Below are 14,493 nucleotides of genomic sequence, written 5' to 3'. Positions count from 1 at the left end.
CTTCCCCCACCCCTTGCCTATAAAAGCCCTATTTTTTTGAGCCTCAGGATCAGCTCCACTGTCTCCTGAGTAAGGTACATGCTGACCCAGAGCTCTGATATTAAACTGCCTCATGTGTTTACATCAAGCCAGTCTCTCGTGAGTCCTTAGGTGTGTGCAGTCCTGAGACTTGAGTGGGGATCTGCCTTTGGAGGTCTTTCACTACCTCTCTTTAAAGACAGATGGAATATATTCTATGGGTGTGTGGGGAGGTGTGGGGGAAGGGGATGTCTCAGCAGGCTCATGCCTCCACTGAGATATTTCTTCCTGGGGGGGGGGCATGCCTCATACTGAGACAGCTCATCCCCAGGAACAACCCACCACGAGACAGTATAGTATAGAATATAGTTTATTCCAGACATGTGGAGGAAAGTTAAGAGGGTAGTAGAAGCGGAGAAATACAGAGAGAGACAGAGAATAGAGAGATAGAAGCCCGGCATGATCATGTGGAGAGAGAAGGGGGAAGGGAAGAGCCCAAGTGGGCAAGAGAAAGAGAGAGCAAGAAATCAAGAGTTCAAAAGAGAGAGAAAGGGGCAAGCAGCCACCTTTATAGTGGGTCAGGTCTACCTGGCTGTTGCCAGGTAACTGTGGGGAGGAGCATACCTGGCTGTTGCCAGGTAACTTGGGTGGAGTTTAGACAGAATGCTAAGAAATAACCAGGGTATCCTTCCACTTGTGGGTCAGATTGATACCTCCACTGCACCTTGAGTAATGGGCTATGGAAGCTATTCAACTTGATTACAGGAAGAAGGCAAGTGTTGTGAAGAAAGCTCATACAAGGTCTGAAGTCAGGTCCTGGTAAGTGTAGGATCTTTGCTCTCAGAGGGGAGGAGCAGGCAGCTGAACAGCCAGAGCTGGATTGGTGGGTCCTCCCCCAAGTCTGGGTGGGGTGAGAGTTCTCTTTGAAGACAGAAACAAATGCTAATGGAGTGAAAATCACTCCTGAGACCTGAAAAAGATCTGACCCTGGTCCAGAAACACACTTTAACCTTGAGGAGTAGTAAGACTCACTGGTCTATCAAGGCTTCCAGGCACACCTGCCAATCAGACAATGAGGTGGGTTCTTCCAGGTGCCATTCTGCAAGTTCACAGTATCTGTGTAGGCTTGAATGATCATCTGTGCCCTGCTCTGAGCTCTGCTGTCAGGTGCTGTGTGGAGACCTCAGGGAAGCTCTTAAAATCAAGTCATGGTGAGCACAGGATCACTGCCCACAATAGGTAATGGCAGGCAGCTGAGCAGTGAGAACTGGGATGCTGGGTCCTCTCTTGGGCTTCATGGGAAGCATCAGCCAGATGTGACCACCTGTGAGGTCCCTGGTGATGCTCCTCACTTGTTAGATCAGGCAGTGATATCAGAGTAGTGTCACTATCTTGGCTGATTCTGAATCTTCCCAAATCATTTGGACCAGTTGTTTTCTTGTAGAAACACAAGAAATGGGTGGTTTCTCTGACTCTGCAGCACATTTGTCCAAACCCTTTTGTCTTTTATAGTATACATTAAGAAGACAGGTATAGCCTGGCAGTGGAAGTGCACTCTTTTAATCCCAGCACTAGGGAGGCAGAGGCAGGTGGATGACAATGATGGAATAATGATCAATAATCATGTTAATCAATAATCAGTACTAATCAATGGTCAATAATCAATACTAGTCAATAACCAAAAGTGATCAATAATCGTGATAATCAATAATTGATAACCAACAGCCAGTATTAATCAACAATCATTACTAATCAATAGCCAATAATGATCAATAATTGACGGTGCACGCCTTTAATCCCAGCACTTAGGAGGCAGAGGCAGGCGGATTTTTGAGTTCAAGGCCAGCCTGGTCTACTGAGTGAGTTCCTGGACTGCAGGGCTAAGAAGAGATAGCAGCAGGCCCGAGACTACATTTCCCATAAGTGCCAAGATGGTGGTCAGAGAACTAACTGCGCATGAGCAGCAAACTCAATCAAAGATGGCGGTCTGCCTTCAAACTACATATCCCATGATGCCGCAAGGAAAAAGCAAGAAGGCGGCCGGCCTTCAAACTACATATCCCATGATGCCGCAAGGAAAAAGCAAGAAGGCAGCGGCTGCAGACTACATTTCCCATGAAGGATCTGGCCCAGTGCACGCACAAGCGTGATGTATAGAAATCCCCACAGGAGCCAATTGACTTCACTGAGGGCCTGGGAGACTGCACCAGGGTACCGCCACTGCCATCTCAGTGGTTCAGGAGGAGCACCTCCATCCGGGTGGCATCAGTGGGCTTCTTGTGACATCACAGACCTCACACTGCAATCTAATTGTCTGCTGCTGTGCTGCGGCAGACCGGGGAGATGACTGGAGCTTCCAGGTACCGTGGTGGGCGGGTGGAAACAGAGGCCCTGGGATGCCCCTGAGCCGGTGGCTGCGCCTGTGAATCTGAGGCAGGGGCGTGACTGGAGATGCTTCCAGGTGCCATGAGTAGGAGACCTATGAACATGCCCCTAGACTTGTAGGAAAGAGAAGTGTATCATGTTGGGCGTTGTTATTGAAAGACCCCCAGGAGGGGAGACCCTCATGCTAGTCTCCAGTAACTGGCAAGACAGCAAGAGGCTTTATTTCAGGAATCAGGCAGCTGAGGTCGAGACTCAGAGCAATCAGTATTGACCTTGAGGCCAAGGGGAGAAGGGTATTTAAAGGAAAAAACACAAACCAGGGAAGTTAGGGGGAAACCAAGGAAGAATATCATAAAAATAGTTGAAAGTCCCAGCCCATCGTTCAGTTGGTCATATGGGAAACATCTTGTACATGTTTTTCTCAGGAATTGAATCTTGCTCAACCATCTATTTTGTGGTCAGCCAGTTCCCAGAACGACCCAGCTGACCTGTATTTTTAATTCTGCTTTCTTTGTGGTCAGCCAGTTCCTGGAACCTGTAGCTAGTGAACTGATTGGTCTACATTCTTGGTTCAGCTCTAGGGGTCATATAAACTTTCCATACCCTTTATAAAGTTTTATATCTTTCAATTGTCACCTGGTCATCATTTTTATGAGGATACAAGGGTCACCAGTATGTGTGAAACTGACCATCGATGGACTGTGATTACTATTCTGGGCTTTGATTTTAAGATCTAAAATAAAATACTTAAGTACAAACACAGTGGTACATGCCTTAAATCCCAGGAGATGAGCACCAAGCAGATTTCTGATTCAAGTCTTCCTGGTACAGAACATGTTTTAGGTAAAGAAAAGCTTAGATACAGGCAAAGTGTTACACACATATTACCCAGCATTCAGGAGACAGAGCCATGCAGATCTCTGAGTTCAAGGTTCATCTACTGAGTAAGATCCAGGACAGCCAAGCTTAGGCAGTGAAGTTGTTGAAAAATATAAAGCTGGTGATGATGTAATAATAGAAGGGGCCATGTTCCAGCCCCAGCAAGCAGAGGAACTCAGCAGCTTTGTCCATGTGGCTCTGGGAGGAAAGAATAGAAGGAATGACTGACACAATTGATGCTGGTTAGCTGTAGTTAAAAATTAGTGGGGATGAAGAAGAAACCAGCATTACTGAGGTGAAATCTTCTGGTGAGTGTTTTCTGAGAGGACAAAGAAGCTGTGTTCCAGAGATAGCCAAGGTTGTAACTTGTTGTCCACCTGGAGTTGATCATGTGTGAGAATCACTCAGGTGGTATTGGTTTTTAGGCATAAATGAATCTCATGCAGAGCAGCTAAGGCTTGGCATGGTGAAGGGAGTGTATGACAGGAACACAGTGAATCCTAGTCGCAGGGGAAGAGCCCAGCATATTGAAGATGTCAGACCCATGGGATGAGCAGAAAGAACAGCAGCAGCAGTAGAGCAGAGTCAAGCAGAACCTAGAGTGCTATAGATGGAAGAGCTAAAGAAGTGACCCAATCTCTTTTGAGGAGCGCAGATGATCATGTGTGGATCCCAGATACTGGAACAAGAAGCTGTAATATTGAAGTTACCTTTGAAACCCTAATATTTGAGATTCCAGAGCTGTGGAGTACCTGCTCAGGAAAACAGTTTCAGATAGTACAGTAACAGATAGTGAGGTAGGTCTTTGGATGAAGTACCTTTTCAACTGCCATGCATGGCTTGTGCTTGAACAGGAGTACCTTTCAATAATAAGGACCTCAAGCACAAAGATGAGTTTGTAAAGCCCAATCAATTCTGTTTTAGAGAGCTCACAAAGACCACTTGAGAAAACATTCTATGACAATACCCACCCCCTTGTCAACAGCTAGTCAAGGTACAACTTTAGGGTTTAAATAACTAATACACCTTACAGAGAAAAAGGTAGCCTACACATCATGGTTCTCAGATGATTTTGCCACCTTGATTGGTTCCTGCAGATTATGCCAGACATGCAGCTTTTAAAATATTAAGTTGCTGGCCTGCATGTTAATGTCCCAATCTTGCTGTAACTGCAATAAATACCCAGCACCCCTAGACTTGGTCTCTCAGATTCGATCTCATGTCAGGCAGACTGGTGAGAATCCTTATTACAGAGCTCATAATAAAGACCTCCATGTGTTTGCATTACAATAGGCTCCATGTTGGTTGTTGGGGTCTCTGTGACTTGGACATAACATCCTAATGCATTGACTGGAACCCAAGACCCTCAGAACTCCCAACTAAAAAATTCAAAGGCTGGCTGTTAAGAAAACCATTGTTTCTATGTCAGTGGCTTGTCTGCCAGATTTGTGTCTGTGTGCCTTGGTTTTCAGGCTTTTCTTGAGTATATGTGGAGGGAGATGACTAAATTGAACGTGGAACCCTGCTACAGTGGATACGTTGGAGAGTGATAGCCCTGAAGTGCTTTGAAGATGTTCCAGAGCCTGGTATAGTGGACGGATTTTCTGTGGTCTTAATTTCTGGGAAGGTTAGAGCAGACTTGGAACCCTGACAGGGCTCACAGCTGCTGCCATCCTGTCTTCATTTTCTCCTCTGTCCAAGTGGAGGAATCTGCTGGGTAGCCTTTACTGCCCCCTTGTGGCTGGCTATTTTGTGTGTGGAACTTTGTTATTCTCTCACTGAGGAAATAAGACAGATTTCATCCTAATCAATTTAGTTACTAGCTCCACACCTTGGGTTAAATCCTTCTTAACAACAGGACTTAGACCCATTGACTAGTCCATGACAGAGAGCTCTTCCAGACAGCATCCAGGGCAAACTCAGGCTCTGCCTACCTTGATTTACAGGGTAGAAAAACAAAGACCTCATTTTCCACCTCCTGAACTACCCTCTGCCCAGTTCATATGTGACTTTATAGTTTTGAACTTGGAGCTGTCATGAGATGGAAGATCATTCTTCATCGATTCTAACAAATTTAGCATATTCTCCTTGGGTCAGAGATCCTGTCCTTTGTGGTGGTCATTTCCAGGTCTGTGAGACAATCTGCGTTTCTGTCCACCTTCCAGCTGTTTTAGTCTCCTCTTTGGTAGCACTGGCTTGAGAACCCAGGGTTAAAGATGCCTCACCCCAGGTCAGCACAGCCTTAGAGCTCCCCATACCAGTATATCCTTCCCTGCTCTGAGCCAGGTGCCCTCTCTATTTTGTTCTGGCCCAGCCACAACTCCAAGTCCCTCATGGGGTGGCAGGAGCTCCTGTATTGATATGGTTAACTCATTGGTTTGGGGTTTTTACAACTTCCTCATTCATTATTGTGACTGTGTCAGTTGTTTTCAGTTCTCAACATTTTAGAGCTTAAGTCATTTGAAGGAACCTTAATCGAGAGTTTGTCCTCATCAGAACGGCTGGTTGCTATGTCTGTGATATATAGTTTGATGATTGATTAGGAAGACTCTTCCACTGAGGGATGCAATATCCCTAAGCAAGTGGCCCTGAGTTGGATGAGAGTTAGCTGAGCTTGAGACAGTGACCAAGCAAGTGAGGAAGCCAGGAGACAGTGTTTATCCATGCTTTTTGCCTTCAGTTTCTAATCTTGGCTCCCAAAATGATAGACTGATCTGACAGAACCATGTACAACAACCATTTATTACCTGAGATGCTTTTACTTAGAGGATTCAATCACAGCAGCAGAGTAGCAAGTTAGAACAACAACATGATATCAAAGGGTTATTTTGCTGCTGGACAGAATCTATGTAGTAGATTGCATTCTTGTGGACAGGAGCAAATTTTGGGTAGAAAGGTTTTTGGATTGGTTGGTGTCTTTAACTCTCCACTGGGGGTCCTGCCTGACTGCAGATGTTGCCTCTTCAGCATCCATATCTAACTGCTATGAATCTCAGCTAAGATCAACCTCATAGACTCCTTGTTGCCCTCCAATTCATGGTCTCTGCCACATCCTAAATGTAACTCCTCCCCACAGCCAGCTGCAGATTTTGATTCATTTTTCCCCTCTGGTCCTCTCTTGTCTCTCCCCACACCTGTTGCTGGTTCTCCCTGATTCCCCTTTCTTATTTGCTCTCCTATCCAGTTCTCTCTCTTCCATCTGCCTTCTATGACTGTTTTATTCTCCCTTCTGAGTGAAATTCAACCATGCACATTTGGGCGTTCCTTCTTTTATAGCTTTGGGTCTTTGAAGTCTAGTGTGGGTTTCCTTTATTTTATGATTATTATTCACTTGTAAGTGAGTACATACATGCATGTGCTTTTAGGTCTGGGTTACCTCACTCAGGATAATAGTGTCTAGCTGTATCCATTTGTCTGAAAAATTGTGATGTCCTTGCATTTTATAGCTGAATAGTTTTTCCTTTTGTAAATGAACCACATTTTCTATATCCATATTTTGGTTGAGTGACAGCTGGGATTCTTCCAGTTTCAAGCTGTTATAAATAAAATGGCTATAAACTTTGTGAAGTCCCTACTCTAGCTCCCCTGCCTGCACAGAATCCCTCTCTCTAATATCCTTTGTTTCTCTTTTAAGAACGTGTGGGCTCCTGGGTATCTCCACACCGTGCTGCATCAAGTCTCTGCTGGGTTAAGTTCATCCTTTCCAATGAAGCCAGGCATGGCAGCCTAGTTCAGGGAGCAGATTCCAAAGATAGAGAGCAGCTTTAGGGACAGCCCCTGCTACAGTTGTTGGAGGACCATCATGAAGACTGAGCTACACATCTGCTACATATGTTCCAGAGGCCTTAGTCTAGACTGTGTGTGTTATTTTGTTTGTGGATCGGTCTGTGAGTGTCCCCAAGGGTCCAGGTTAGTTGAGTCTGTTGGTCTTCCTGTGAGTTCTTATCCTCTTCAGGGTTATCAATCATTCCCCCAACTCTTCCATAACAGTCCCCAAGGACCAATCAGTGTTTGACTGTAGTTCTCTGCATCTGTTTCAAGTCAGCTGCTGGGTGGAGCCTCTTAATGGACAATTATGCAGGGCTCCTATGTGGGAGCATAACAGACTATCCTGAATTAATGTCATGAATTAGTGCTTGTTCATAAGGAGGGTCTCCAGTTGGGCAAGTTTTCATTGGCCATTCCCTCACTCTCTGCTCCAGCTTTCTCCCTGTATTTCTTTTTAGACAGGACATATTTTGTTCTGTGTGTCTACTGTGTTGTGTTTGAAACTGATCCTTCAGCTTTCTTCTCATGCTCTCATACATTCCTCATTTGGTCTCAGCCCCTAAATCACGTAAGATACAGTATAAACATTTGGTATTCAATACTAAGCTATTTTGCAAGCCTGGTGGTTTTATATTTTTAACTTAATATCTTTTGTTTATTGTTTTCAAGACAAAATTTCTCTGTGAAGCTCTTCCTGTCCTGATTGTAGATATAGAAACCACAGAAGCCACCTGACATGTTTTTGTAAAATAAGTAAAATAAGCACATGCTTCTGTGTACCTCTTCATCCACATCTTTAATTTTAAAATTTGGCAAAATTATATATTATATTATTTTATATTTCTCCAAATGGAACAATGTTGGGGCCTAGGCTGACCTACTTTGGGTGGCCTAAAATGTTGTGGCCCTCTTCACTCAGCGCTTGGTTGCCACTGTTTCCTGGCCCAAGCTGCTGCTCCGGTCTGGGGGTCAGGGTTCAGCAAGAGAGAGAGAGTGAGGACAGACTGGAAGAATGGAGACCAGACAGATTGTGATTCAATCCCACTTATTCTTCAGTCTCTCTTCCTAGTCCAAGTCTTAAGTCTTGAGTTCCTAGTTCCTAGTTGTACTCCTGTTGTTCTTTTCTGAGTGTCTAATGTCTACTCCTACTCCTAGTGTCTGAATCTCTGTTACTCCAAATTGTTCTCTCTAGAGCCAAGTGTCTTCTACCTAATGTCAAGTAATCTGTTGCTTTCTCTGTCTGCCTCTAGCCTTTTATATGTCTCACTTCTAAGCCATGACTTCAGGTCATGCCTTTAATCATGCCCTTAGGTCTTGTCTCTAAATCTGATCTCTCAGTCACACCTTTAAGCCACACACCTTTAATCTCACACACCTTTAATCTCACACACCCAAGGAAAGTCCTGGGTATCTAAAGCAAGATGTTATCAGAGTGTGCTCAGCTGTTGTAGGCTATGTAATCACATCTCTTATCAGGGTATATGGCTCAAGATGGCTGCAAAACTGGTAGCCGCTTTTTGCTAAAAGTCGGCTCCCAACAGAACATGTTCATGATAGCAATACTGCCTGAGGCTTCAAACTCATTGGATTCCAGGTGTATGTGTTTCTGCCTTATTCTTGTATTTGTTTTAAAATTTTTGAATAAATAAGAGTATTGTGCCTGTGTGGATGAATATGAATATCATGTGTGCCTCATCTTTACTGTTGTCAGAATATGTCCTCAGTCCTCTTGATCTTGAAGAAATGGGTAGTTGTTGATCCCCGTGTAAATACTAGAAATTGACTACCATTATGTGGAAGACCAGCAAGAGCTTTCCAATCCTGAGCTATCTTTCCTGCTCTATGTTCCTTATTTCTGATTAACATATATATTACTAATATTTTCATCTGTCCATTTTTAACTGTTTAAATATGCATTCCCTTCTAGTAAAATTTATTAATGTTGCTGTTTAAACTGGTTCACTTCATGTTTTTGTAAGATGGATATAGAACTGCAGTGAACATATATTTCTTTGTAGGAACGTCAGTAAAGAACCCTGAATTCTCTCTATCATTTTTGTTTCCTTGGTTGATTTTTACAGGGGAGTGAGGGTCTTAATATGTAACTTTTGCTATCCTGCAACACATCACATAGACCATGCCAGCATCCAGTTCAATGACATACACCTGCCTGTACCTCTGTTATTAAAGACATGAGCAAATACACGCCGCTTGCTCATCATTTTTGTAGTTAGTAATTGTTCATACAGCTTTTCAGTTGTTTGCTGAGTACAGATGATCTGTTTCCCCCTGTATATCCCACTCAGTTGCCATTTGTGTTGCAAGGCTATATCCTATTCCAAGGGATCAGAAGCAACACAGGTGAAACTTATATTTCAATTTCCATCTAAAATGACAGCATAATTAGATTATAACTTCTGTTTCAGGAAATAAGTAGAGGAAGCACCAGAATTACATTGTAACATTGTCTAGACTGTATCCATTTGTTTACCAGTGATGTCACAATCATGCTTTCTCTTGTGCACATGTATGGGCTATTTTAGGATATAGTGACTTATAATGATGTGCATGTGAACTTCACTGCAGAAGAGTGGAATTTGCTGGATCCTTCCCAGAAGAAACTTTATAAAGATGTGATGCTGGAGACCTACCGGAACCTCACTGATATAGGTAAGACTGTGAATTTTTTTTGCTTTTCAAAATAATGGAACAAGTTATTCTTGGTTATTGATGATCCTCTGTTATTTCAATTGAGAAAAAGGAAGTTTGAGCTGAAGAAATCAGGTTCAGTGATGTCAAAACTTACAGTAACTTGAATTTTACCTAATTTCCAATACTATATCATTCATTTTCTGGTACTGTGTTTTAGGTTACAGTTGGGAAGATCATCATATTGAAGAACAACATCAAAGTTTCTAGAAGGCGTGAAAGGTAGTTTTCATGTGCAAGCTAATACAAATATGCCTGTGAGGAAATTTTAATGTGTTCTGAAAGCTCTAAAGAAAAGCAAGTGTGTAAAAAAAAAAACCAGTCCTTTAATTATAGCTATGATCATAGTATTTTCACAAAGCCATGTTCCTCAATGTCAGTTATCTGATTTATGTTTGTAAGGCATTCCTGTAAGGAAGAAGACATGGAAACAATGCCTTAAGAGATACCTTCAATTGTTTTGTAGCTCCATTAGAGCTTTGCTGTGGAACTACCAATCTGAATAGTCTCATAATATTTAGATGTTGCACGTTGAATAGTGATAAATATGTATCCAAAGGCATCTAATAAGCAAATAGTCCATAGTAAATTTGGTGATACTCATATTCTTGTAGTGACATTTCTAAGTTTATTGAGTGGTCAGTTAATGAGAGTGAAGAAAGTCATTGAGAAACCTTAATCTATATACCACATGTCTACAAAGAACAAATTGTCAAAATGATGTAAATTCAGTATGGAAACTTTTCACTCGTCCTTCTTCTTTTAATGGGTATATCAATTGTCAGAATGAATAAAACCTTGTGAGCATAGGAATGTTGAAAGAAGCAATGTACCTCTTTCTACTCCAGAAAAATGAGAAGATATGTAGTATTCTGCCTTTGGTAGACTTTCTGAATACGATAGACATTGGCAATTAATTGGTTTTCTGACAGTACTGGGGACATCCCCAAGTCACACTGCAGAAAATCTCTGTGGGTACTAGAAGTTTGGAAAATTCTTCTGTTAGTCCTGGCTTACAGTGCTGCTGTGGGTGTGATGCACACTACAGGAAAAACTAAGAAAGCAATCAGTGTTTTAATACCCTGATATTATCAGAGATGTGAAATACATCATATAGAAATCTCATATAGAAAAAGTATGTTAAAAATGTGAGACAAATGATCTTACTGTCACAGGTATTTTCAAAGAGGTAAAGCAACCCATAGTCAGCGAGTACAACCATGAACATCAAAGGGATAAAACCTTACAATCTGAGTGTTATTATTAGACCAACTGCAAAATTTATTCATATTGATAAAATGATTAATCTGGATAATGAATGTGGTAAAGCTTTTAAATGTGCTCATTATTGTTGCAGGCATGGAAGAAGTCATACTGGAGAGAAACCACATGAATGTAATCAATGTGGTAAAGCCTTTTCACGAAAGTCTCATCTCAAAATCCATAAAAGGACACATAGTGGAGAAAGACCATATGAATGTAATCTATGTGGTAAAGCCTTTCACATTGCAGTCATCTCAAAAGACATAAAAGGACACATACTGGAGAGAAACCTTATAAATGTAATCAATGTGGTAAAGCCTTTCCAGGTCACAGTAGTCTCCAATATCATAAAAGGACACATACTGGAGAAAAACCTTATGAATGTAATCAATGTGGTAAAGCCTTTTCACATCAGGATACTCTCCAAAGACATAAAAGCACACATACTGGAGAGAAACCTTATCAATGTCATCAATGTGGTAAAGCCTTTTCACATCAGGATACTCTCCAAAGACATAAAAGCACACATACTAGAGAGAAACCTTATCAATGTCATCAATGTGGTAAAGCCTTTCCACATCAGAGTGGTCTTCAGTATCATAATAGAACACATACTGGAGAAAAACCTTATGAATGTAATCAATGTGGTAAAGCCTTTCATATCATGGTAGTCTCCAATATCATAAAAGAACACATACTGGAGAAAAACCTTATCAATGTAATCAATGTGGTAAAGCTTTTTCATGTCATGATAGTCTTCAATATCATAAAAGGACACATACTGGAGAGAAACCTTATCAATGTCATCAATGTGGTAAAGCTTTTTCATGTCACAGTAGTCTCCAATATCATAAAATGACACATACTGGAGAGAAACCTTATGAATGTAATCAATGTGATAAAGCCTTTTCATGTCAACGTCGTCTCCAATTACATAAAAGAACACATACTAGAGAGAAACCTTATGAATGTAATCAATGTGGTAAAGCCTTTTTCATATCATGGTAGTCTCCAATATCATAAAAGAACACATACTGGAGAAAAACCCTTATCAATGTAATCAATGTGGTAAAGCCTTTCCACATCAGAGTGGTCTTCAGTATCATAATAGAACACATACTGGAGAGAAACCTTATCAATGTCATCAATGTGGTAAAGCTTTTTCATGTCACAGTAGTCTCCAATGTCATAAAATGACACCATACTGGAGAGAAACCTTATGAATGTAATCAATGTGATAAATTCTTTTCATGTCAAAGTCGTCTCCAATTACATAAAAGAACACATACTAGAGAGAAACCTTATGAATGTAATCAATGTGGTAAAGCTTTTTTTCATATCATGGTAGTCTCCAATATCATAAAAAGAACACATACTGGAGAAAAACCTTATCAATGTAATCAATGTGGTAAAGCCTTTCCACATCAGAGTGGTCTTCAGTATCATAATAGAACACATACCGGAGAGAAACCTTATCACTGTAATCAATGTGATAAAGCCTTTTCATGTCACAGTAGTCTCCAATATCATAAAAAGACACATACTGGAGAGAAACCTTATCAATGTGATAAAGACTTTACACATCACAGTGGTCTCCAATATCATAATAGAGCACATACTGGAGAGAAACTGAATGTCATGAATGAGGTAAAGCCTTTCCAGGACACAGTCATCTCTGAATACACAAAAGAAACGTGCAGGAGTGAAACCTTATGATTTTAATGAATGTGGTAAAGCCTTTGCATGTGACTGTACTCTTCAAACACTTAAAGAATCATACGCTTTAGGGAAACCTTACAAACGTAATGAATGTGGTAAAGCCTGTGCATATCTCTGTGGTCTCCAAAGAACACAAACTGAGTAGAAACTTTTGATTGTACTAAAGTTGGGAAATTGGAGACTGTAAGCCAGGCCCAATTATGTATTTGCCTTTAACACAGATGCCTTGGTTACAGTGTCTTTTCTTAGCAACGGAGATTCTAAGACACAAGTTTGTACTCCAGATTTAAGCATTGCTATGAAAGGCCTGACCATGTTTTTTTTTGTTTTGTTTTGTTTTGTTTTGTTTTGTTTCATGGAACAGTGTGGATTTTTAGATTTGGATTTGTACATGCATTAAGTGGAACTTAATGCACCGCCCTAGTAGAAATATCAAACACATATGTACTGAGGGTGATTTGAACTTTGTATATAGTTTTTATGATGTTTTGCTGAAGAATGTTTCTGTCTTTTGCCCTTGTCTATAGAGTATCCTTGAAGATAAGGTAAAGAGGTTGATCTTCCTTACATTGACAAAGGAATTCTTTAGTAAAGCAAACAAAGCCTTGACCTATGTTTACTCTCATGATGATTGTTTTGATCAAGCATAGTAATCTTAGAAAGAAAAAAAATATAAAATGTTAGGTCAAAAGAGATAAAGCCTCACCAGGAAGTTGAATGGAGCTAAATCCTTTGATTAATTATATTAAATGGTATTAAAGGAATGGTGACATTAGGGCAAGATTCCATCCACCTAAACTTATGGATTTGCAGTTGTGCAAAGGAGAACTGTAACATGTTAAGCTTTATTATCACCTGGTTATGTTTTCATGTGGATTCAAGGGTCACCAGTATGTGTGAAATTGACTACCGATGAACTGTGATTAATATTCTGGGCTTTCATTTTAAGATCTAAAATAAAATACTTCAGTACAGGCATGGAGGTACATGTCTTAAATCCCAGGAGATGAGTGTCAAGCAGATTTCTGATTCAAGTCTTCCTGGGACAGAACATGTTTTAGGTAAAGAAAGCTTAGGTACAGGCAAACTGTTACACATGTATTACCTAGCATGCAGGAGACAAAGCCATGCAGATCTGAGTTCAAGGTTAACCTACAGAGCAAGTTCAAGGACAGCCAAGCTTAGGCAGTGAAGTTGTTGAAAAATATAAAGCTGGTGATGATGTAATAGATGGGGCCATGTTCCAGCCCCAGCAAGCAGAGGAACTCAGCAGCTTTGTGCATGTGGCTCTGGCTTTAGAGGCAAGAATAGAAAGGACAATTGAGACAAACTGATGCTGGTTAGCTGTAGTTAAAAAATTACTGGGGATGAAGAAGAAATCAGCACCACTGAGGTGACATCTTCTGGTAAGTGTTTTCTGAGAGGAGAAAGAATTCTATTCCAGAGATAGCCAAGGTTGTCCCTGTGGTGCAGCTTGACTCAGTACTGTGTAAGACTCACCCTGGTGGCACTGGTTTTTAGGCATGAATGTTTCATGCAGTGCAGCTAAGGCTTGACACAATGAAGTGAGCATGAGAGGAACACAGTGAAGACTTTGTCAGAGAAGAACCCAATATATTGAATATGTCAGTCCCATGGGATGAGCAGAAAGAACAACAGCAGCAGTTGAGCAGTATCAAGCAGATCCTAGTATACTATAAAGGGAAGAGCTGGAGACAAGACCCTGCTTCTTTCTTTTGAGGAGCGCAGAAG

General features: G+C 41.2%; 1 pseudogene across 1 annotated transcript; it reads left to right on the top strand.

Moving 5' to 3' along the window:
• Window positions 1–2,144: 2,144 nt before the first annotated feature.
• On the top strand, window positions 2,145–13,261 carry LOC143437520 (uncharacterized; annotated as a pseudogene). The gene is made up of 5 exons (XR_013106949.1): window positions 2,145–2,378; window positions 4,755–4,868; window positions 9,594–9,720; window positions 9,920–9,951; window positions 11,076–13,261. The product of XR_013106949.1 is annotated as an uncharacterized LOC143437520 (transcript).
• Window positions 13,262–14,493: the final 1,232 nt, after the last annotated feature.

Source organism: Arvicanthis niloticus, chromosome 24 (genome assembly GCF_011762505.2).
Source record: "Arvicanthis niloticus isolate mArvNil1 chromosome 24, mArvNil1.pat.X, whole genome shotgun sequence".
Lineage (NCBI taxonomy): Eukaryota > Metazoa > Chordata > Mammalia > Rodentia > Muridae > Arvicanthis > Arvicanthis niloticus.
This window is presented reverse-complemented; position numbering and strand designations above follow the sequence as displayed.